The sequence below is a fragment of the Triticum urartu genome, chromosome 1A, assembly GCF_056163025.1.
Source record: "Triticum urartu cultivar PI428250 chromosome 1A, HENAU_Tu73, whole genome shotgun sequence".
NCBI lineage: Eukaryota > Viridiplantae > Streptophyta > Magnoliopsida > Poales > Poaceae > Triticum > Triticum urartu.
Genome location: NC_141873.1, coordinates 147,647,170 through 147,674,325, shown reverse-complemented (window position 1 = coordinate 147,674,325; position 27,156 = coordinate 147,647,170).

Here is a 27,156-nt window from a genome sequence, read left to right as displayed (position 1 = left end):
AGAGACTATGGTAGGGTACGAAACCACCTCAAAGTTATTCTTTCTGGTCGATCTATTCAAGAGTCCGTAGTAAAATAACATGAAGCTATTCTTTCCGTTCAATCTATCCTAGAGTTCGTACTAGAATAACACCTTAAGACACAAATCAACCAAAACCCTAATGTCACCTAGATACTCCAATGTCACCTCAAGTATCCGTGGGTATGATTATACGATATGCATCACACAATCTCATATTCATCTATTCAAACCAACACAAAGTACTTCAAAGAGTGCCCCAAAGATTCTACCGGAGAGTCAAGACGAAAACGTGTGCCAACCCCTATGCATAGGTTCATGGGCGGAACCCACAAGTTGATCACCAAAACATACATCAAGTGGGTCAACAGAATACCCCATTGTCACCACGGGTATCCCACGCAAGACATACATCAAGTGTTCTCAAATCCTTAAAGACTCAATCCGATAAGATAACTTCAAAGGGAAAACTCAATCCATTACAAGAGAGTAGAGGGGGAGAAACATCATAAGATCCAACTATAATAACAAAGCTCACGATACATCAAGATCGTACCACCTCAACAACACGAGAGAGAGAGAGAGAGATCAAACACATAGCTACTGGTACATACCCTCATCCCCGAGGGAGAACTACTCCCTCCTCATCATGGAGAGCACCGGGATGATGAAGATGGCCATCGGAGAGGGATTCCCCCCTCCGGTAGGGTGCCGGAACGGGTCTAGATTGGTTTCCGGTGGCTATGGAGGCCTCTAGCGGTGGAACTCCCAATCTATTGTGCTCCCTGAAGTTTTTAGGGTATATGGATATATATAGGCGGAAGAAATACATCAGGGGAGCCACAAGGGGCCCACGAGGGTGGAGGGCGTGCCCAGGGGGGTGGGCACGCCCCCTGCCTCGTGCCTTCCTCATTGCTTCCCTTACATACACTCCAAGTCTTCTGGATTGCTTCCGTTCCAAAAATAAGTTCCGTGAAGTTTCAGGTCAACTGGACTCCGTTTGATTTTCCTTTTCTGCGATACTCTAAAACAAGGAAAAAACAAAAACTGGCACTGGGCTCTAGGTTAATAGGTTAATCCCAAAAATCATATAAAATAGCATATAAATGCATATAAAACATCCAAGGTTGATAATATAATAGCATGGAACAATCAAAAATTATAGATACGTTGGAGACGTATCATGGAGCAGTAAAGCAGCGTAAGTATTTCCCTCAGTTTTTGAGAACCAAGGTATCAATCTAGTAGGAGACCACGCGCAAGTCACCTCATACCTACACAAACAAATAAGAACCTCGGAACCAACGCGATAAAGGGGTTGTTAATACCTTCACGGCCACTTGCAAGAGTGAGATCTGATAGTAATAAGATAAATATTTTTGGTATTTTTATGATATAGATTGAAAGTAAAGATTGAAAAATAAAATAGATTGGAAACTTGTATGATGGAAAATAGACCCGGGGCCATAGGTTTCACTAGTGGCTTCTCTCAAAATAGCACAAGTATTGCGGTGGGTGAACAGATTACTGTCGAGCAATTGATAGAAAAACGAATAATTATGAGAATATCTAGGCATGATCATGTATATAGGCATCACGTCTGAGACAAGTAGATCGAAACGATTCTGTATCTACTACTATTACTCCACACATCGACCGCCATCCAGCATGCATCTAGAGTATTAAGTTCATAAGAACAGAGTAACGCCTTAAGCAAGATGACATGATGTAGAGGGATAAACTCATGCAATATGATATAAACCCCATCTTTTTATCCTCGATGGAAACAATATAATACGTGCCATTTCCCTTTCTGTCACTGGGATTGAGCACCGCAAGATTGAACCCAAAGCTAAGCACTTCTCCCATTGCAAGAAAGATCAATCTAGTAGGCCAAACCAAACTGATAATTCGAAGAGACTTGCAAAGATAAACTAATCATACATCAAAGAATTCAGAGAACATTCAAATATTGCTCATAGATAAACTTGATCATAAACCCACAATTCATCGGATCTCGACAAACACACCGCAAAAGAAGATTACATCGAATAGATCTCCAAGTGAATCAAGGAGAACTTTGTATTGAGATCCAAAGAGAGAGAAGAAGCCATCTAGCTACTAGCTATGGACCCGAAGGTCTGAAGTAAACTACTCACACATCACCGGACAGGCCATGGAGTTGATGTAGAGGCCCTCCGTGATCAATGCCCCCTCCGACGGAGCTCCGGAAAAGGCCCCAAGATGGGATCTCTCGGGTACAGAAGGTTGCGGCGGTGGAATTAGGTTTTCGTGGTGCCCCTGGATGTTTGGGGGGTACGTGGATATATATAGGAGGAAGAAGTACGTCAGTGGAGCAACGAGGGGCCCACGAGGGTGGAGGGCACGCCCAGGGGGTGGGCACGCCCCTCTGCCTCGTGGACGCCTCTTTGATTGCTTGACGTACACTCCAAGTCTCCTAGATCATGTTTGTTCCAAAAATAACGCTCCCAAAGGTTTCATTCCGTTTGGACTCCGTTTGATATTCCTTTTTGGAAAAACTCTAAAATAGGCAAAAAAAAACTGCAATTTGGACTCCGGTTATTAGGTTAGTCCCAAAAATATAATAGAAGTGTAAGAATAATCCCAATAACATCCAAAATAGATAATATAATAGCATGGAGCAATCAAAAATTATAGATACGTTGGAGATGTATCAAGCATCCCCAAGCTTAATTACTGCTCGTCCTCGAGTAGGTAAATGATAAAAAAGAATTTTTGATGTGGAATGCTTCCTAACATATTTCTCAATGTAATTTTTCTTTATTGTGGCATGACTGTTCAGATCCGAAAGATTCAAGATAAAAGTTTAATATTGACATAGAAATAATAATACTTCAAGCATACTAACTAAGCAATCACGTCTTCTCAAAATAACATGGCGAAATAAAGCTATCCCTACAAAATCATATAGTCCGGCTATGCTCTATCTTCATCACACAAAATATTAAATCATGCACAACCCCGATGACAAGCCAAGCAATTGTTTCATACTTTTGATGTTCTCAAACCTTTTCAATCTTCACGCAATATATGAGCTTGAGCCATGGATATAGCACTATGGTGGAATATAATGGTGGTTGTGGAGAAGACAAAAAGGAGAAGATAGTCTCACATCAACTAGGCGTATCAACGGGCTATGGATATGCCCATCAACAGATATCAATGTGAGTGAGTAGGGATTGCCATGCAACGGATGCACTAGTGCTATAAGTGTATGAAAGCTCAACAAAAGAAACTAAGTGGGTGTGCATCCAACTTGCTTGCTCATGAAGACCTAGGGCAATTTGAGGAAGCCCATCATTGGAATATACAAGCCAAGTTCTATAATGTAAAATTCCCACTAGTTTATGAAGTGACAACATAGGAGACTCTCTATCATGAAGATCACGGTGCTACTTTGAAGCACAAGTGTGGAAAAAGGATAGTAAAATTGTCCCTTCTCTCTTTTTCTCTCATTTTCTTCTCTTTTTTTATTTGGGCCTTTTTTTCTTTTGGCCTCTTCTCTTCTTTTTTTCGTCCAGAGTCTCATCCTGACTTGTGGGGGAATCATAGTCTCCATCATCCTTTCCTCATTGGGACAATTCTCTAATAATGATGATCATCACACTTCTTTTTACTTACAAGTCAAGTGTAACGCCCTCGATGCGGCTATATCTCCCACGTGTCGAAGCACGACTTAGAGGCATAACCGCATTGAAAGCAATGTCGCAAGTGAGGTAATCTTCACACAACCCATGTAATACATAAGGGAAAAGATACATAGTTGGCTTACAATCGCCACTTCACACAAATACATGAATAAAGCATTACATCAACCAGATACAATCAAGGTCCGACTACGGAACCCAAAATAAAAGAAGACTACCCCAAATGCTACACAGATCCCCGATCATCCCAACTGGGCTCCACTACTGATCGACTAGAACGAAACAACACAAAGGACAAGATCTTCATCGAGCTCCTCCTTGAGCTTGGTTGCGTCACCTGCTCGGTAACATCGGCACCTGCAAACTGGTTTTGGAAGTATCTGTGAGTCACGGGGACTCAGCAATCTCACACCCTCGTGATCAAGGACTATTTAAGCTTATAGGTAGGGTAAAAGGCATGAGGTGGAGCTGCAGCAAGCGACTAGCATATTTGGTGGCTAACATATACGCAAATGAGAGCGAGAAGACAAGGCAAAAAGCACGGTCGATGAACTATGATCAAGAAGTGATCCTAGAACAACCTACGTCAAGCATTACTCCAACACCGTGTTCACTTCCCGGACTCCGCCGAGAAGAGACCATCACGGTTACACACGCGGTTGATGTATTTTAATTAAGGTCAACTTCAGGTTTTCTACAACCGGACATTAACAAATTCCCATCTGCCCATAACCGCAGGCATGGCTTTCGAAAGTTCAAATCCCTACAGGGGTGTCCCAACTTAGCCCATCACAAGCTCTCACGGTGAACGAAGGATATTCCTTCTCCCAAGACAATCCGATCAGGCTCGACATCCAGGTTACAAGACATCCTCGACAATGGTAAAACAAGTCCAGCAACACCGCCCGAATGTGCCGACAAATCCCGATAGGAGCTGCACATATCTCGTTCTCAGGGCACACTCAGATGAGCAGTCCGTACAACTAAAACCAGCCCTCGAGTTTCCCCGAGGTGGCGCTGCAAGGGGCTCTAGTTTGGACCAACACTCAGAGGAGCACTGGCCCGGGAGGGGGGGTTTAAATAATGATGACCCTTGAGTCTGCAGAACCCAAGGGAAAGAAAAGGCTAGGTGGCGAATGGTAAAACCAATGTTGGGCATTCCTGGAGGAGTTTTATTCAAGGCGAACTGTCAAGGGGTTCCCATTATAACCCAACTGCGTAAGGAACGCAAAATCCGGGAACATAACACCGATATGACGGAAACTAGGGCGGCAAGAGTGGAACAAAACACCAGGCATAAGGTCGAGCCTTCCACCCTTTACCAAGTATATAGATGCATTAATTAAATAAGAGATATTGTGATATCCCAACAAAATATCCATGTTCCAAACATGGAACAAGCTCCAATCATCACCTGCAACTAACAACGCTACAAGAGGGGCTGAGCAAAGCGGTAACATAGCCAAACAACGGTTTGCTAGGACAAGGTGGGTTAGAGGCTTGGTTCAACAATATAGGAGGCATGATAAGCAAGTGGTAGGTATCGCAGCATAGGCATAGCAAAAGAGCGAGCATCTAGCAAGCAAAGATAGAAGTGACTTCAAGGGTATGTTCATCTTGCCTGAGATCCCGCAAGGAAGAAGAACGAGTCCATGAAGAAGTCAAACGGACATAGTCGAAGGAATCCTCACAACACGACGTTATCGGAACCAACCCGAGGAAGCAACACCGGAAAGAAACAAACAATCATGGCAAACAACCATCACATAATCATGTCATGATGCACAATCAAGCATGATGCATGTCCGGTTTTATGAAGCATGGCATGGCAAAGTGCACAAACAATCCTACAAATTAAGTGGAGCTCATTATGCAACGAGTTGCATATTGACGAAACACCACGACAAGTTATTTAGTTTGATCTTGTTTATGTACCCAACAATATTAAATGTTGTTAAACATGGCAAGAGGGTGAAGCAAATGAAAACTACCTATCTAGGCAAGTTTAAATGAGGCCGGAAACAACGAACAACAATTCCGGTAACTCCTCATGTGCATATTTTGGTTATGGTACTGATCTGCCCTAAACCATATTTTAGAGTTGTTAAACATGCAAAGTAAGGCCACCATGTTAAACTAGGCATTTTTCTACCCCATTTTCATATAAAGTTTATTAGAAACCGAGCTACGGTTATTTAGTTATGAGATAAATCATTTTAACATGGCATAGGGGCAAATTTAAACAAACAGCCATTTTAAACATTTCAAACATGCATGAAAGTTGGATATAATTAACCTACACATAATTCTAAGCATTTTACATATATAACATGTTTTATTTAGACACATGGACATTTAGTTATTAACAAAACAAAATAGTGGCATTCCTGTAATTATGCATGCACTGGAATAAAAAGGAAAAATAAACGTCAGCAGGGAAAGGAAAAAAATGTAGCCGGGCCGGATCTGGTCTACCGGGCTGCATAGGACAGAGGGCGCTGGGTGTCGTCACCTAGTGGGCTGAGGGCCACTCGGTGGAAGAGGCAGGCGGGGGCGCTGGCATGGGGGCTCCTGGGCCTTGGAGCCCAGATGGCAGCCACTCGCGGGCGAGGCGCAGTCAACGCGGGCATCGACCGTGTCTTCCTCCTCGCGAATAGAGGCGCAACGGAACCTGGAGGCGGCAAAGTGCAGGCGGGGCAGAGGAGCGGCGACGGCAGGCTTGGGGCTGCGGCCGCGCCGATGGGAGAATCCCCCGAGAGAGAGAACCAGGACAAGGGGGTGGTCAGGGAGAGCCGCAACGAAAAAGGGAAAGGGAAGGCGGGCGACACAAGACCTGCAGGTGACGGCGCTTGCGGCGCCTGGTCTCGGGTCGTCGGTGGCGGCTGGTCAGATGAGGCGCATGGGAAGAGGAGGGCGTCTGGAGGAGAAAGCTCGGGCTCATGGATGCGCAGGCTCGGGCGTCTGCTCCGCTGCTGCGAGCACGGGGACGACGAGGAACGTCGGCGAGATTGCTCCGGGACGAGGCAGATCATCAAGAGGAGACGGACGCGCGAGGTGGTGAGGCGCGAGGAGACTGCGAGGACGAGCGCGCTCGGGCAGAGGAGGAAGAGGAAGGAGCTCCGGTGGCTTCGCTTGCTGCTGGTGGTGGTAGCCAGTGGAGCTCCAGCGAGGTCCGCCGAGGTGGCTTGGTGGTGTTGAGATCGAGGAGGAGGGGATCCCGAGAAAGAGGGGAGTAGGTGGAGTGGCGGCGGCGATGGGACGAACGGCCTAAATTTTAGGGTTTGTCAATATATATATCTCATGGGGATTAGATTAGGGGCTATTTGGGCCCGCCAATTTAAATCGGGCGGTCAAGAAAAAAAATAGGCTAGGAGAGTCCAAATGAGAAAACAGAGACATTTTGTAGACGTTTGGGGATGATCCGGACACAACGGTGGCGACAGTCCGGGTCGGGTTCGGGACAACTTTCGGACGCGCGCGAGGGGGGCTGCGGGCTGACGAGAGAGGTTTGGTTGGACCTGGCGGGTGGTAGTGGACTACGCAGAAGGCCTCAGGCTGAGAAAAGAGAAGAGAGAAGGCCCTGCGACTGTTTCTGGAGACCGAAAACGTCTGACGTGTGCCCGGCTATAATGCCGCTATAGTTTAACGGTTGGGCTATCAGACGAACTCCGAACACGATGAAAATTGGCAGGCGGCCTACTAACAACAAAACAACACCGCACGCCAACTTTCATCCCATTCCGAGAACATTTTCCGGCCACGTATAAAATACTATTTCGGACATGCCGCGGGCGCGTGCAAGTGTGGTTGGGCTCAGAACGGACAACGGAGAGAACTCGGAGAACCCGGACGAATGCAAGTTTTAAAACATGATGATGCAATGCACATGATGACATGATAAGATGCAACACGCAAGCAAATGACATGACAACGACAACGAATAACTGGAAGACACTTGGCACCTCGGCCTTGGGGCGTCACATCAAGAATTACAACTCAATACTTAGAACCAAATATGACTCTATGTGAATGCCTTCGGCGGTGTACCGGGATATGCAATGAATGAAGAGTGACATGCATGAAAGAATTATGAACGGTGGCTTTGCCACAAATATGATGTCAACTACATGATCATGCAAAGCAATATGACAATGACGAAGCATGTCATAACAACGGAATGGTGGAAAAGTTGCATGGCAATATATCTCGGAATGGCTATGGAAATGCCATAATAGGTAGGTATGGTGGCTATTTTGAGGAAGGTATATGGTGGGTTTATCGTACCGGCGAAAGTTGCGCGGTGCTAGAGAGGCTAGTAATTGAGGAAGGGCGAGGGTGCGTATAATCCATGGACTCAACATTAGTCCTAAAGAACTCACATACTTATTGCAAAAATCTATTAGTTATCGAAACAAAGTACAACGCGCATGCTCCTAGGGGGATAGATTGGTAGGAAAAGACCATCGCTCGTGTCCGACCGCCACTCATAAGGAAGGCAATCAATAAATAAATCATACTCCGACTTCATCACATAACGGTTCACCATACATGCATGCTACGGGACTCACAAACTTCAACACAAGTATTTCTCAAATTCACAAGTACTCAACTAGAATGACTCTAATATCACCATCTCCATATCTCAAAACAATCATAAAGTATCAAACTTCTCTTAGTATTAAATGCACTCATGTGAAAGTTTTTATTATGCCATGTTGTTCTAAAGAGCTCTCAAAATAATATAAGTGAAGCATGAGAGATCAATTATTTCTATAAAATAGAACCACCAGCGTGCTCTAAAAGATATAAGGGAAGCACTAGAGCAAAAACTATACAACTCAAAAGATATAAGTGAAGCACATAGAGTATTCTAATAAATTCCAATTCATGTGTGTCTCTCTCAAAAGGTGTGTACAGCAAGGATGATTGTGTTAAACTAAAAAGCAAATACTCAAATCATACAAGACGCTCCAAGCAAAACACATATCATGTGGCGAATAAGAATATAGCTCCAAGTAAAGTTACCGATGAACGAAGACAAAAGAGGGGATGCCTTCCGGGGCATCCCCAAGCTTAGGATTTTTGGTGTCCTTGTATTTTACCTTGGGTTGCCATGGGAATCCCCAAGTTTAGGCTCTTTCCACTCCTTGTTCCATAATCCATCAAATCTTTACCCAAAACTTGAAAACTTCACAACACAAAACTTAAATAGAAAATCTCGTGAGCTCCGTTAGCGAAAGAAAAGAAAACACCACTTCAAGGTACTGTAATGAACTCATTCTTTATTTATATTGGTGTTAAACCTACTGTATTCCAACTTCTCTATGGTTTATAAACTCTTTTACTAGCCATAGATTCATCAAAATAAGCAAACAACACAAAAACAGAATCTGTCAAAAATAGAACAGTCTGTAGTAATATGTAACTAACGCAAACTTCTGGAACCCCAAAAATTCTAAAATAAATTTCTAGACGTGAGGAATTTATCTATTAATCATCTGCAAAAAGAATTAACTAAATAGCACTCTCCAATAAAAAAAATGGCAGCAGTTCTCGTGAGCGCTAAAGTTTCTGTTTTTTACAGCAAGATCAAAAAGACTTTCCCCAAGTCTTCCCAACGGTTCTACTTGGCACAAACACTAATTAAACACAGAAAACACAACCAAAACAGAGGCTAGATAAATTATTTATTACTAAACATGATCAAAAATCAAGGGATAAAAATAAAATTGGGTTTCCTCCCAACAAGCGCTATCGTTTAACGTCCCTAGCTAGGCATAAAAGCGAAGATAGATCTAGGTATTGCCATCTTTGGTAGGCAATACATAAGTGGCTCTCATAATAGATTAATACGGTAATTTAGTTTTCTTTCTAGGGAAGTGTTCCATGCCTTTCCTTAATGGAAATTGGAATTTAATATTCCCTTCCTTCATATCAATAATTGCACCAATCGTTCTAAGGAAAGGTCTACCAAGAATAATAGGACATGAAGGAGTGCAATGTATATCAAGAACAATGAAATCTACGGGTACATAATTCCTACTTTCAACAATAAGAACATCATTAATCTTTCCCATAGGTTTTTTAATAGTGGAATCTGCAAGGTGCAATTTTAAAGAACAATCATCAAATTCACGGAAACCTAGCAAATCACACAAAGTTTTTGGAATCGTGGAAACACTAGCACCCAAATCACACAAAGCATAGAACTCATGATATTTAATTTTTATTCTAATAGTAGGTTCCCACTCATCATAAAGTGTTCTAGGGATAGAAACTTCCAACTCAAGTTTTTCTTCATAATATTGCATCAAAGCATCAACGATATGTTTAGTAAAAGCTTTATTCTGACTATAAGCACGGGGAGAATTTAGCATGGATTGCAACAAGGAAATACAATCTATCAAAGAGAAATTATCATAATTAAATTCCTTTAAATCCAAGATGGTGGGTTCATTGCTATTTAAAGTTTTAACCTCTTCAATCCAACTTTTAACAATTTTTGCATCAAGATCTAAAAACTCTGAATCATTGGGATGCCTTCTAACTAAAGTTGACTCATCTCCAGTCCCATCATTATCAAGATTCATATTGCAAAACAAAGATTTAATAGGGGACACATAAAGTGACCTGCTTATCAGAGATTTGGGCAATTAATTTTTCAAGATGAGCAAACTAAGATTTCAAAACATTAAATTCCTTAGACATATCATCGAGCTCTTTATTCATGACACCGATAAAACCTTTTTGTTCTTTAAGCTCATTTCTAAAGAAATTATTATGCTCAAACTGCAAGGACATAAAACTTCTGACGTTGTTTTCGATTTCTTCCAACCTTCTAAGGTGAGGATCAACACCTTTTGGTAAAGCCATAAGGGCAACAGGCAACAAGAGGCAAGCGAAAAAGAGGCGAACGGAAAAGAGGGCGAATAAACTGGCAAGGGTGAAGTGGGGGAGAGGAAAACGAGAGTCAAATGGCAAATAATGTAATGCGAAGGATAAGAGTTGTGATGGGTACTTGGTATGTCTTGACTTGGCGTAGATCTCCCCGGCAACGGCGCCAGAAAATAGTCTTGATAACCCACAAGTATAGGGGGTCGCAACAGTTTTCGAGGGTATAGTATTCAACCCAAATTTATTGATTCGACACAAGGGGAGCCAGAGAATATTCTCAAGTATTAGCAGCTGAATTGTCAATTCAACCACACTTGGAAACTTAATATCTGGAGCAAAGTGTTTAGTAGCAAAGTAATATGATAGTACTGGTAAAGGTAGCAAAAGGTAACAGTAGCAAAAGGTAACGGTAGCAAAATTAATATTTTTGGGTTTTGTAGTGATTGTAACAGTAGCAGCGGAAAAGTAAAAAGGCGAAGAACAATATATGAAAAGCTCGTAGGCATTGGATCGATGATGGAGAATTATGCTGGATGCGATCGATCATGTAACAGTCATAACCTAGGGTGACACAGAACTAGCTTCGGTTCATCAATGTAATGTAGGCATGTATTCCGAATATAGTCATACGTGCTTATGGAAAAGAACTTGCATGGCATCTTTTGTCCTGCCCTCCCGTGGCAGCGGGGTCCTATTGGAAACTAAGGGATATTAAGGCCTCCTTTTAATAGAGTACCGGACCAAAGCATTAACACATAGTGAATACATGAACTCCTCAAACTACGGTCATCACCGGGAGTGGTACCGATTGTTGTCACTTCAGGGTTGCCGGATCATAACACATAGTAGGTAACTATAGACTTGCAAGATAGGATCAAGAACTCTCATATATTGTTGAAAACATAATGGGTTCAGATCTGAAATCATGGCACTCGGGCCCTAGTGACAAGCATGAAGCATAGCAAAGTCATAGAAACATCAATCTCAGAACATAGTGGATACTAGGGATCAGACCCTAACAAAACTAACTTGATTCCATGATAAATCTCATCCAAACCATCACTGTCCAGCAAGCCTATGATGGAATTACTCACGCACAGCGGTGAGCATCATGAAATTGTTGATGGAGGAAGGTTGATGATGACGATGGTGATGGATTCCCCTCTCCGGAGCCCCCAACGGACTCCAGATCAGCCCTGCCGAGAGAGTTTAGGGCTTGGCGGTGGCTCCGTATCGTAAAACGTGATGAATCCTTCTCTCTGATTGTTTTCTCCCTGAAAGTGAATATATGGAGTCAATGTTGATGTCGGTGGAGCGTCAGGGGGCCCACGAGGCAGGGGGCGCGCCCCCACCCTCGTGGACAGGTGGAGGCCCGCCTGACGTGGATTCTTCTTCCAGTATTTTTTATATATTCCAAAATAATTCTCTGTTGATTTTCAGGTCATTCCGAGAACTTTTATTTCTGCACAAAAATAACACCATGGCAATTCTGCTGAAAACAGCGTCAGTCCGGGTTAGTTCCATTCAAATCATGCAAGTTAGAGTCCAAAACAAGGGCAAAAGTGTTTGGAAAAGTAGATACGACGGAGACGTATCATATATCTGTTTATTGGAGTGCACTCTAAACACATTATCTATTTATTTTTCTCTAACCTTTCGTAGCCATGCAACCAAGCCACATAAGCTTCATGGGTGCCCCCCACATCATATTATTCATACTACGTTGACTGAAAAAAAGATAAATCACCCAAAACAAGATCTTCCCGTTTTTTGTTCCTACGATGCTGTGTCGTGCACGTACCTACTAGTTGTGTAGTGGTAGTACTAGTTGTATAGTACTGCAAACTTGGTCCTAGTAGGAGTAGAGTAGTACGGAATGCTCCTACTCTATCAATGAGCCCCATCTGACACCAAATTTCTTGGCTTCCATGCTACAACTAGATCTTCCCCTCGTTTCTGTTTTCCAACCCGGTGGCGGGCAGGGTGAGGTTTGCCAATAGTCGGTTTGCTAACCGGCGGTCCCACATGAAAGTGAAAATGCTAGGCAACACGCCTTCCCTAAGCTATGTGTCATGTCGGACGGGCCGTGGTGTACTCCCGATTCCCGGGCGTGTGTGGGGGGAGTGCGTCGCGGACGCAACAGGCCTTTTCCTTTTACAAGCAATGTGCCCATGCGTCGTGACGGATGCAAAGTAGTAGAATAGTAGTACTTGTTCACAAACTTGAAAGAAATCACTCTTATTTTGATATACTCCTAATATACTACTCCCTCCGTTCCTAAATATTTGTCTTTTTAGAGATTTCAAATGGACTATCACATACGGATTATATAGACATATTTTGAAGTTTAGATTCACTCATTTTGCTCCGTATGTAGTCACTTATTGAAATCTCTAGAAAGAAAAATATTTAGGAACAGAGGGAGTACTTTTCACTCAAAATATATTTCTCAGGTTGTTTTGATGAGGTGTGGGAGGGATGTGGTTGCTTTCAAGATAATAAGGGGTTTTCTGCAAATTGGAGCAGGGCTATTGTTGCAAAAATGCCACAACTTACCTCACAGCCGTTAGATGTAGATCTAATGGTCAGAAATGACGGATGGCAGACACACCACCATCACCAACTGAGTCTTCTATAGGAGTATATATTTCTCAGGCTGTTTTGATGAGGTGAGGGAGGGATGTGGTTGCTTTCAAGATAATAAGGGGTTTTCTACAAATTGGAGCAGGGAAGTGGGCTATTGTTGCAAAAATGCCACAACTTACCTCACAGCCATTAGATGCAGATCTAATGGTTAGAAACGACGGATGGCAGACACACCACCATCACCAACTGAGTCTTTTATAGGCGTAGGAGTAGAGAAACATGTATAAATTGTAAAATTTTGGTTCTGTTCCTTGGCATGATCGATAGATAGAAATAATGATTGGAAACGCTAGGGCAGGGCTATTTCCGCCAGGTAAGCAGGGTACGTAGTAGCTAGGTTGGCGCATCATCGGTTTGGTCACACGCGGTCCGACATGTTCTAGTGTTTCTAGCAAGATGCCCGCGCGTTGCACGAAGTTGATTGAAAAGGTAAGCACAACTTATAAATTGACGGATGGAGTACTAGTTATAGTGATGCATATAATTAAGCAAAGGGATTGCACATGTCAGTATTGACTGGAACGAGAATGCAACAACACAATAAGAATTAAGGCCACGATGATGATGCGATCGAAGTGGTGGTTACAAAAGGCAAGAAGAAAGATGCATCCATCAACATACGACCTCCTCCTCCTCCTCCTCAACTTAGTGCGTCGGGCCACTGACCGGTGGCTAAGGAGCGGCGGCTTTTGTGGCGAGGTCGAGGTGCTTCTCAACAAAGGCATCCAAGGCTTCGAGCCGGCTGAGGAAGGCCAACGTTGTAGCGTCCTCACTGGCCTTGTAGATACCTATGTACACAATTTTCTCGTACATGTGGATGTGTAGGTCGACGAATTCTTGTAGGGCGAGGCGCCTCACGGCGAGCGCGACCTCCAGGTGGACATTCTTCATGGCGTCGGCGGGCAGTCGCAGGGCCACCAGTGCTTGAAAGAGGTTCTGGCCATGGAGGCCGATTAGGGTGGCAGGCAATGAGGAGCCCGGGCGCGCGGGCTGGAGGAGTATGGCGATGTCATCCGCGAGCTTCTTGAGGACGGTGAACTTGCTGGTGGTGGCAACGATCATCTGGTCCAACTGAGAGTCATAGCTGGTGTCGACGGCGGGCATCCGCCAACTGGTCTCCAACACCATCTGGAGATGATCCTCGGTGCCATGCCGCAGGCCGACATCGTGGACCATCTGGCACAGCCGCTGGCTGCTCGCGCGCATCGCCGCCATGGGTCTGGAGTGAGCTCTTTTGCGCTTAGTGTAGGTGCTTAGGCAAATGCTTAGGTGCGTACGATGTGGTAGATGCATTGGAATGGAGGGGCGCCTTTATATGAGGGCAAACTGCGTTGCATTCACATCGTGCAGCCTCTTTTCCCGGCCCTCCCCATTACTTCACTCATGCATTAATCGAAGGAGGATGCATTGGCCGTTCAACATTTCGGGAACCGCTACTCCCTCCCTCGTCTGCATTAAAGCCGTATCGGGAACTGCGCCGCCCGCTGTCAAATCAAATAGTACTGCACCGCCCGCTGCATGCCCGTCTGACCACACCTCCTCGCCTCCATCAAACCCCTCCGTTAAACCGGCATGCAAACCGAGAAATCTACTCCGGCCACACGTCCGTTCATGAGCAGACCCGAATTAAACGCAACACCGGCCGAGCTCCTCCCGTCCGCCCTCAGTTTAAACGAGGCCAGACGCCAGCCAAGCTCCTACCGTTCGCCCTCTATTTACACGAGGCCAGACAGCGGGCAAGAATTGCACCCCCTCCGCCGCTCCTCCATCTCCTCCTTCACCATTTTCTCCACTCTTCCGATGGCTTTCGAGGAGCCGTTCTCCGGCATATTACCCGGCTGGGTGGCCCGCCGAGCCCTCCGGATATGGGCGAGGCCGCTCGGTGCTTCACCAACCTCGCTTGGCCTGACGAAACCAGTTGCCGCCCCAAGCAGGCGCGTGGTTCAGCAACTCACCACTCCAGTTCAGCTCGATGAGGAGTGGTGAGTTGCTCCACGCTGGCACGACGGCGAGCACACCGGTAAGGGCGTCGTTGCTGTCGCGTCATACCGCGCCACCAGTGTCTGCGGTGCCGTGCCTCCGTGTTTGTGGGCGCGCCTCCCGTGCCTGCGGTGGAGAGCGACGAGTCGGTGGCCAGCTTCTCCATGTCCGCCGCCATCATCGAGGAGAAGTAGAACACGGGAGGCCGCCGCCACTTGGGTCCCATGAAGGCCACCGCCAAGGCGACGACTGCGCATTCATGTGGTTTCTTTGCTTCTTCGTCTCTTCCGAGGACCTTCATCGACCCCGCAAAGTGTCTGCCGGACATGAGGAACACAATGGGATCCACGGGCGGCCATTTAGATTATGTACTCCCTCTCCAGCTGGCGGGAAATTTTTGTTCTAAGAATGGATAGATTGTATGTATCTATAACCAAAATAAGTCTAGATACATCCATTTCTAGGACAAGTATTTTCGGACGGAGGGGGTATTAATTATACCAAGAGAGCCGGATTGGCACCGCTTAGTTCATGTAAATGTAATGAAATCCATCATGTTTATATGAAGATCCGGCTTTTTTTATACGAAATCCTTCATGCTTATATGAAATAAGTCCGTGTTTGCACGAATTTCATCTGGTTGGTTAGAGTTGTGAAAATGTATGCCGCTAGCGTTTGATGTCATCCTCCATGGAAGGAAGAGGGACAAAATTTGCCGGCTGCCGTTGGAGATGCTCTTATGCGAGAAATAATAGAGTGACATCCAATCCATTTGAGTTAATTGCATGTATGATTGTCCCTCTATAAAAAGTTAATTGCATGTACAGTGTACACGTGACTTGCAGGGTGGCTACAGCTTCATACAGAAAGTTAAAAAGAAACAAGTCCATCCTTAATCTTGTATTCTAAGTACTCTGTGGGTTCCACTATCTGCACAGTAGCGAAAGAAGTATATATTAAATAAGGAATATATAATATAATAATCTAAAGTTAAATACAGAATTCGAACTCATGTCATCGCGTTGCGAGCATCCAGCGCTAACCGGTCCAGCACATTTTTGTTGTAGACCATGCTGGAGATATATCTCCATGTCTACTCTTATACTCCATTGGTTCCTAAATATTTGTGGTTTTTAGATTTCAAATGGACTACCACATACGAATGTGTATGTAGACATATTTTAGAGTGTAGATTCACTCCTTTTGCTCCATATGTAGTCACTTGTTGAAATCTCTAAAAAGACAAATATTTAGGAACGGAGGGAGTAGAAAACAGAGTTGGTGATGATGGTGTGCGTGCCATCCTGCAATATAGGCCGTCGGATTTATATCTAACGAATAGGAAGAAAACTATGGCAATTTTGAAAAAATATTCCCACACCCCTCTCCACGTTCGCAAATACGGCCTTCCCTCGTTCATCCTTTTCTCTCACAAGATAAACTACTCATACAAATGCATCTTGATGTTCCGTGCAACGCATGGGCATCTAGCTAGTTTCTTTTAAAATAGTTACTGCAATAATTGGGTTGAAGTGATATATTTTATGTCTTCCCCGAATGATATCAGATTCACTAGTAGTAACAAAGAAAAGGTTGCCTTGTTAATTAACAGAAAACAGGGTGAAAACTATCACATGAGGCCAGTAAAAACGAGGCACACTAGGTTCTGCGTCATCGTCACTACAGCTGTGCACACGCGAGAAGTCTACATATCGAGGGGGCTACTGAGCGAGGCATAGAGACACAACGTTCGAGAGAGAAACCAATTGATAGATTACGATTAGATCGAGTTGTCACCCTTCTGCTGTCATTGTTGGGGTGGGGGGAGGGGGAGGGAGAGAAAGACATATCGAGAGTGTGTGCGGTAGGCACAGAGGCACTACTAGCGAGTGTGTGTGTGTGTGTTTGAAAGAGGAGTAGATAGATTACTATCAAGATCGAGGTGCCGCCCTACTCCTTCCGTGTCGGGTAGTGTGTGTGTGTGTTTGAGAGAGAAGCCACTCGATAGATTAGTATCAAGATTGAGGTGTCACCCTACTCCTTCGGTGTTGGGAAGTGTGTGTGTGTGGGTGTGGGTGTGTGTGTCGGGGGGGGGGGGCAGTGACACTTACATGTCCCTACTCTTATAAAAAACAGAGTTGGTGATGATGGTGTTCCTGCCATCCTGCAATATAGGCCATTCGATTTATACCCGATGGATAGGAAGGAAACTGTGGCAATTTTGCAAAAAGATACCCACACCCCTCTCCGCATTTGCAAATAAGGCATTCCCTCGTTCATCCTTTTCTCCCACAAGATAAACTACTCATACAAATGCATCTTGATGTTCGGTGGAAAGCATGTGCATCTTGCTAGTAGGGAGAAGGAGTTTGTGTGACACATATCTGGCTATATTAAGGGATAGGTAGATAGCATTTGTGCGAGGCATACTTAAAGCATAACGAGGATAAAAAAATTTGTGTGCATGCAAGTGCCAGAAAAATGAAGCGAGAAACAATGTGTGTGTGTGTGTGAGAGAGAGAGAGCGAAATATCAAAACAAAAGGTGCTCTGCTGGAATCCCATTGTATGTATTCATATGGTTCCGGAACTCGAGTTAACCTTAGGCATATCTGTGAGAGACATTATTATACTTCAAGACATTAGTGGCTGTGGGTGGGCGGAATTAAAGGGGTGGGCATGTTCGAAAGAGAGAGCATGTGTGTTTCTATGTGAGAGACTTGTAGGATGGGGTAGAAAGACGAATTCTAACCTTGACGGAGGGAGAGAAATACATGAAGTGCGCATGTGTGATTCCGATGCCCACAGGGAAATGAGATATGTATGCATGTGGGAGATATTGCACAATTCATTCACGTATCACTATCTACGATCGTGGACGTGCATCGCTTGAACATAAATCAATATCTACTTCGTATCATGGCCAAAGGTACAATATTGATTCAACACTATAAAGATTGGACACTCACGTATCACATTTTTTCTATTTAAATAAACCTTTTCAGTTGTGCATGCCAAAGTTACAGTGATGTTTCTTCAAACAACCAATGTAGCTATCATGCATTCAAAATCATTAGTCTTGGATGATTTAAGGTTCTATTATTAAGTAATATATGTAATATTCATATATGAATTCAACGGGTACGCAGTTTATGAAATGGAGGCTATGTAATCATATGAGGTAACACTTTTAAGTAGCGGACTACAATATCCATTTCTTTTTGTGCGCCTCTACACTAGCACGTCAATGCATTATGTTTAAAGTAAATAACCAATTGCACTAAATTATCTATTTACGCGAGAAATACATAGGCTGAGCGTTTGATCCCTTTTTTGTGAACGCGCCACTACACTCGTACGATTGGTCGCGCCCGTGTGAACGTCCAAGTTATCAGCGCATCATCCCGAGTTATTGTCCTTTTTTCTGGGGTGGACTTGACACCAGTTATTAACTGCTGATACGTGCCCCGTGTACACAGTCTCGCATGACCTTCCCGCTAGCACGGTCCAAAATTAGTTGAAACTGGATACGAACGATCCCACGGGTGGCAAAATCTCCCGCCTCCTTCTAAAATTTCCGCCACCTTAGTCTTTAGCATGTGAAATTCCCCTTCTGTCCTTGGTGCACAGAAATCAACAGTTACAATACCTCCCTCATCTACATAAGAAATCAACAGGTCGGGGCTGCTTTGGTAACTTCCGGTTCCCCCCACTACACGACACCCCCATTTCCTCTCCCCCTCCCGCAAAAATGACTAACTCCACAGCACCAGAGCATCTCACATCACGTCGTCCGTACTTCATCGACCTTTCTCCCCTCCCCTCTCGAAACCCTAGACTGCTCATCCACCGGCGTACCAAAGCCCATTCACTGCCAACGGCATCCACCTCGCCGGATCTGCTTCTGTGGCCGCATCTAACCCTCCCACCTCCCCTAGAAACAAGTAGACTGCTCATCCACCACTGTACCACAGCCCATTCAGTGCCAGCCTTGTCCACGGCGCCGGATCTGCTTCGCCGGTACTCTCATCAACCGCAATGCATCTGTAGCGGCTCATTCGTAATCCCAACCGGAGATGCTTCGTCCACCCCCCGGAGCCGCCGCACCTACGCCCCTGTCGACGGCCTCTGATCCTCTTCGCCGACACCTTCCCCAACCCTACCGGAGCCGCTTCGTTGACACCATCATCAACCCCACCGGAGTAGCTTCGCCTATACCATTTTCAACCCTACCGGGGCCGCTTTGCCAACTCACAAGTCCACGGCCTCAGATCCGCTTCCTCGCACCCTCATCGAACCTACCGGAGCAGCTTCTGACGCCCCGTCCATGGCCGCAGATCCGCATCATTAACACCATCCTTAACCCAACCACCGGAGCAGCTTCACCTACGCCCTCGTCCATGGCCACAGATCCGCTTCGCCCACACCGTAGTCCACCCTACCGGAGCAGCTTCACCTATGCCCTCGTCCATGGCCACATATCCGCTTCACCCACACCGCCGTCCACCCTACCGGAGCCGCTCCACAAACACCCTACTCCATTGTTCTAGGTCTCCTTACCGGACCCCGACAGCCAGCGCAACATCATCACCCTTGATGTTTCTAACCTGATTCCCACCGTCTGGCAAGATGCCAAGCAGCCGCCACGGCCTAGGTACTTGTCACCTTTAAACCCGTACAGCATCACCTGCCCGATGTACTTCAAATATACTAACAGGTCGCTGTTACATGTTATGCAGCTGGCAAAAACTACAAGGACGATGTTTCTTCTGGATCTAACAGCTTGGCCAACCAAGATCCTGGACCGATGCATTGCTATGATCTTGTAAGCGTGTCTCTCTCTCTCTTGTATTGTTCTGTTCCTGCCACCGTGCTTTGCTAGGATTTTTGACCAGTATTCCCTTTGTGCAGACAATGATTTCTACTACTGGCTGCTAAATTAGATATGTAGATGTCATACATGATACTACCTCGTACCTCCGTTCCTAAATATAAGTCTTTCTAGAGATTCCACTATAGGCTACATACGGAGCAAAATGAGTGAATCTACACTCGAAAATGCATCTATATATATATATATCTGTATGTAGTCCATACTGGAATCTCTACATAGACATATATTTAGGAACAGAGGCAGTACATTACACAAAATCATAGGTGGCAAGTGGGAATTCCAGTACACTACATTAGGCTCCCTTAGAGTGCCTTCTAGTCCCGCACACAGAGTCATGGCTAGTTTATGCTACGCACACAATCATTAATTGGTGGTTTAAATATGCGCAAGGGATATGCAATGTATTATCATGTAGAGATGTCTGAAATTAGCCATGTCAACTTGCAGATAGGGTTACACAATGAAAAAGTACAATATGTATGTGGCAATTTCATGGAACATCGCAAAAAAGGAGAGCCAGCGGTGAGCCTATACAGTGTGCTATGGTACGTCACTCCTCCATTGCAATCATCGTGACATGTTATTTGTATGTCAGTTCTATTGGCCAAGTTTCTTAGGGACAATTATTACGAGTTATCCTAAGAAAATAAGCGCCTGTGAATATAAGCTCCATGTAATAAGCCAACCAGTTCTTTTCATTACGTTTTCAGCTTATCTTTGGTATGGTCAGTGAAAAGACTAGATTGCATTATATTTTTTCATTTTGCTGCCCATACGAAAATTAATTTGACTAGCAAACATCACAAATTGAACCCAGTGCAGTAATTAATATGATAGGAAAGCAGACCTTCACTATTTGCTCAAAATGCAAATACAAAGATACCATCTACTTGGCACAATCTACTTTGGTCAATGTTTTCCATAGAGATCACATTGCCTAATTTAAACAAAAAATGCATGATCCACATTTAAATGAAGAACAATTATTTATTGAAATTCGATGGTCCAAGTGGCTGGTTATTATCATATAGCAGCACCACCTGAAAGCATCGTATAGCAGCAGCAGCTCATAGCAACTCATCATACAGCAGCAGCAGTGTGCAATTCATCATATACCAGCAGCAGCTCATAGAAATTCATCATATAGCAGCAGTAGGAGCAGCTCATAGCAATTCATCATATAGCAGCAGGAGCAGCTCATAGCAATTCAGCATATAGCAGTAGCAGGAGCAGCTCATAGCAATTCATCATATAGCATCAGCAGGAGTAGCTCATAGCAATTCATCATACAGTAGCAGCAAGAGCAGCTTATAGCAACTCATCATATAGCAGCAGCAGCTCATAGCAATTCATCATATAGCAGCAATAGCAGCTCATAGCAATTCATCATATAGAAGCAGCATCTCATAGCAATTCATCATATAGCAGCAACAAGAGCAGCTCATAGCAATGCATCATATAGCAGCAGCAGAAGCAGCTCATAGAAATTCATCAGTGGATCAGAATGAAAATTTGGCAAAAAATCAGAGGAGATCCTCACCTTGTTGGATGAGCTCATCCTTCAACAGCACCTTAAGGCCACGGCCTGGGAGGTGGGGCGGGGGAATAAGGTGCCTTCTACCGCGGTGTGGCATCAGCCGTAGTTGTGCAGCGCCTGCCGGAGTAGTGCGTTGGACGTACCACAGTGGAGCAGCTACTGGAGACCATGAGAATGAGGGGCGACACCAGAGGGAGGAGCTGCCAGGGAGATTTGCCCCTACCCATCGGCCATGTAGCCTAGCTGGACAGAGCATTGTCGAGGACCAGACCAGATGGGACCCTAGTGCTGCAGGCAAGGTATCGAGGTAGAGGGAAAGGGGAGAGGAGATGCAAGCGGGCAGAGCAATGAACGCTTGCGTGTTTATTTTTACTTGAGGGTGAGGTGTGACGCGGGCGTCACCAGTTGCATTTTGAGTGTAATATAGGCAGACAACAGAGTCATTTCACTATTCCCCTCCCCTTCAATATTTAATGAGGTTCTACCCGAACGCCCCCCTCCAAAGCAAAATTAGTTAAGCCAAGCCCATAACTCAAAAATGACTTCTTTACATCTTTTATGGCTTATTTTGACAATAAGCCCTGAAAAGGCAGAATAGAACTGGCCCTTAACCTGCAATTCAATTGTGTGTGGAATGATGAATCACTCATGCCTGCTACAGTGTAGATTTAGGCATCATCATACATGGCATAACCTAATACATGTACATTCCATTGTAGAATCTAGAATATGCAATGTTTATGTTAGTTCATACATTGCACGTGATGTTTAAATGCACCTTAAATCTAGTCAGTCAAGTGATGGTCTTTAAGCCTCCTTATTTGCTTCTTTTCTTGATATGTAAGATTTGCTCACACATCTGTTCAATTGCTTGTTTGCATCAGCCAGCCATACTAGGATTGTTTGCTTTGATTACTTGTTGTTATTGACCTAACACTCTAACAGAGCTTGTCAATGATTTAAACACTAAGGGCTGCTGTAGTGGGGCCTTTTCTAAGTCATAGGTGACATAAATGTTTGGCTGTACACTAAAGTAGGCTCTCCAGGAGTACCTGGAGATCCAGTTCGAAGGTATGCCTAGTTTTTACAGAGTGCAAACATAGTAAATGCTCATTTCATTGTGTGCAAGTGCAAGAGATGCGACATGTTTCATTATGGGGTGTTGTTTTGTTATAATCTCATCCTTTTGTGCTCGCAGACTGGAAAGTATGCATATTTATCTTCCAAGGAGACGAGTAATTAGTTTGTGTCACCTTGCAGAGGGGGTGCAATGAAGATAAGATAGAGGTTTTCCATGTACAAGATGTTAGGAAGGAGCCTTGCAAGAGAAGTAGGAGCTGCGCTAAGCCACTTCAACCTATTAAGGTAAGTCACTGTATCCAACTCAACAGTTCAATTCCTTGTTTGTTTCAGGCATAGTTAATTTGCTCTTTTCAATTGCTTTATTTGTCCTCAGTTAATGAGATGCCCAAAGAATGATGCCTGATGTTGGGTACTTGTATAACTATTAGTTGACATAATTAAAGGCCTTACCATTTAATTACTCTGTCTAAGTGTGCCTGAAGCTTTGAAGTCTATTAACCAACTATTATTGAATGAGGCTCACAATTTAGTTTATAGTAGGCTAATGATTGCATAGTTTTGCTTGTTGTAGTATGTTTGTATAAAATCCTCTGTTGTTCATTATGCTCCCTAAGACTTTAATTGAGCTACAGAATGGCCAACTGCTTGCTAACTTCTACGCAACGTGCTATCTAAATTTGTAACTTGTCTATGTTTTGGATTGGGCCCCAACATCATGCTCCTATGGTAAGCTAAGAGAGATTTCTGTATGCAGGCTGCACAGACAACCTTTTTTATAATTTTTAAAATATCACCTGCTTATGCTTCATGACGTGTAACATTATTGTTAGTCATGTTTTTCCATGTACAAAATAGTATGTCTTGCTCGCTTCACTATTGTAACTATATTTTTGCCCTAGTCATGTGTACTTATAGAAACATTTCAGGATGAAGTGACATCAACACAAAGATCTGCAAGTAGTGCGGCATGGCCATTACCGAATGATTATTGATTGGAATTGGAATGTGCTGATGTTCTTGAGCATCAACTAGAGGTGGCAAGACAACATGTACATGATTCTGAACATACAATGAACAAGTTGAGACTGGACATGTAGGTATTAGATGCATGAGTCAAAAAATGAAACAAGACACTAAGGTAACAACGAAGGAATTGGAGATTTTGCAGACTGAAATTTGTGCTATCTAAATCCGGCGAATCCTATTTTCTGTAGAGATTATAGTTCAAATGGTAAGTTATGTTGATGCGCGTCCATGATGTATGAGCTGTATTTGCCCAGTGTATGTAATTTGCTGTTTGTGTATGCTTTATTATCACTGGTGCCGAACCATAATGCCAAGTGGGTATAATCGGCTGTAATTTCTTTATTGTATAGTGTAGGATTATTCTACGTTTCTATGCCTTAGTCTCTTTATTGTATAGTGTATGTTTTTAGAGGTGATAATATAGAGTAGGATAATTCTTTGAATATGCTATGTCGTTCAAACGGGGGCCAACTCGCCCAAACGTTGTAGTGACCATGGCCGTCCACAGGCCGTACGATCCATGGGCCATCTACGTGACGGACGATCCATGGCCTTCTATGGGCTGTCGGATCCGTGGGCCTTCTATGGGCTGTCGGATCCGTGGGCCTTCTATGGGCCGTCGGATCCATGGGCCTTCTATGGGGCGTCGGGTCAATGGGCCTTCTACGTCCCATAGGATCCATGGGCTTTCTATGGGCCGTCTCATCTATGGGCCTTGTACGGGCCCTATAAGGGGTCGTAAACGGGCTAGAGTTGAAATCGTCCATTCATGGGCCGACCATAACGGGCCGTCGTTAATTGGCTGTATTTGATGACGCTATGAAAATGGCCCAACGTATTAACGGGCCACAAATGGGCCGACTATAACCACGGGCTGAATTTGGCCCACAAGCAGAAAATGACAGTAACGGCCCGAAAGTAAACGAATGCTGGAAATGAGCCCAAGAATAAATGGGCCCTGAGAAGGCCAAAAGATAACATGGGCTGGAAATGGCCCAACGAAATAATGGGTCGTTAATGGGTATAATGTGATGCACTGTTCATTAGGGGCTAGTTTTACGATGGGCCGAGGGTTACTAAGGGCCTCATATGGGCCGAAAGACGTCATGGGCCATACATGGGCCGGAAGGTAAAATGAGCTGGAATTATATTAGATGGCCCAGATGACGCTACTAGGCCTAATTCGGATAGGCCGTAAACAGGCCCTGGGTTAGCGGGCTGTAAATGGGCTATATGTGAACATGCTGTTAACAGGCTTGCCGTGGGCCGGCCCGCCACCTTTTAACCAAGTCAAACAGGCCAGCCTTTTCATAGGAATGGGCCTCTGTTGGGCCGTGCCACGTGTCGACGTATCATTGGCGCTTTGGGTCCAATGAGTGGATGACATCTGTCCCAATGGCGAGCCGACACGTGTTCCCTCCAGCCAATGATGATTTTACACATGGAAAATCCCCATTGGTCGGGGATGTTAACGGGTTATCGGATCCAAAACCGGACCCGATAGCTTAACGGCATTCCGTTACGGTGGATGCCACGTGTCGGTCACCCTTGACGAAAGCACTTCTGTGACGCGCGATTTATCGTCATGGAAGTGGACACTTCCGTGATGATAATTTTGGTAATGTCATGGAACACTTCTACGACAATACAGGTATGACTATCTTGATTCTGTCATAAAATTGTCATGGATTTACATGCATGACAGAAAACGTGACCTACTATGACAAACACATATCATCACGGAAGTGTATTTTTTGTAGTGTAGGGGCTCCCTCACTGGATGGTCGTCGGCCTTGCCATGGTCAGGAAGGGTGTGGAGGAGATCCGCCGTAAAAGGAGAACTCTCTCCCTCCCCTTCCCGGGTCGCCTCCGAGTCGGCCCTCTCCTCCTCACCGGAATCGCTAGAAGACACCAACACCAGGGCCGCCACCACCGAAGCCTCGGAAGGCGTTGGCGGCACAAGTCCGCGCCCATCGAAGACAGGCATGGCGGCAGCCACCTCCGCCCCATCTGGGCGGCGATACAGGGGAATATGGGTGTCCGGCGGATACCGCTGGTCGTCCCCGACCAGAAGGTGGAGGGACTTGCCCAGGTCCTCGTCTGACAAGACGTCCGGGCGCAGATGGAGGTCGCCCCTTTCATCCCCAAGCTTCCACAAGGGGCGCGAGCGCGCCTGGAGTGGGGCTATGCGCTGCGTCAGGAATTCCTTGACGATCATGGCCCCCATCAGCTTCTCAGCCTTCAGGTCGTCAGGCTTCAGGTCGGCAGTCATATTCTCCAACACCTGCTTCGCCCGAGGGTCGGTGAGCTTCGCGCGGAGCCACCGGTCGTGAGGCGAGGGCATCTCTGTCGGCAGCGCCAGCCGAGGGTGGGTGCATTTAGTGTCCACGAGGACCCACTTTCCCCTGAAGCCCTTGGCCTTCTTCCCAGCCTTCAAGAGCGTGTTGGTTCCGTTAGCCGCGACGAAGTTGGCGCATCCTGAGTAATGGCCCTTGAGGGGGTCCTGGATTAGCGGGTATCCGGACAGCCGGATTATATCCTTTGGCCAGACTCTTGGACTATGAAGATACAGGATTGAAGACTTCGTCTCGTGTCCGGATGGGACTCTACTTGGCGTGGAAGGCAAGCTAGGCAATACGGATATGTATATCTCCTCCTTTGTAACCGACCTGGTGTAACCCTAGCCCCCTTCGGTGTCTATATAAACCGGAGGGTTTTAGTCCATAGGACAACATACAATCATACCATAGGCTAGCTTCTAGGGTTTAGCCTCTCCGATATCGTGGTAGATCAACTCTTGTAATACTCATATCATCAAGAATAAATCAAGCAGGATGTATGGTTTTACCTCCATCAAGAGGGCCCAAACCTGGGTAAAATATCGTGTCCCCTGCCTCCTGTTACCATCCGCCTTAGACGCACAGTTCGGGACCCCCTACCCGAGATCTGCCAGTTTTGACACTGACATTGGTGCTTTCATTGAGAGTTCCTCTATGACGTCGCCATAAGGAAGGATGCCTCGTCTCGTTGTTAAAAGCAACATTACTGCCGGGGGAGCTCTGGCTGTCGGCCAAACTCTCCGGCTAGGCAGTTTCGTCATGACTGCCTGTTCGGCCGCTGCACCGACGATGACTTCTTGGGTCATCAAAAACAGCCTCCACGTCGGCTCGGAAGTCGCCGAGCAGATGGATCCAATAGAGCTCTCTTACCTAAACAAACTCTTGGATCGCATCGCTGCCTTGGGAGTCGCTACGGACTACGATCGGATTGGTCTTAAACCCGATCAAAGGGAGATTAACTCTCCATCGGTCACCCATCACGTTGCGGTGGTGGAGGAACAATGCGGCAACTCTTCCTCTATTTTGAGGACTAACTATGTCCGGATTCCTG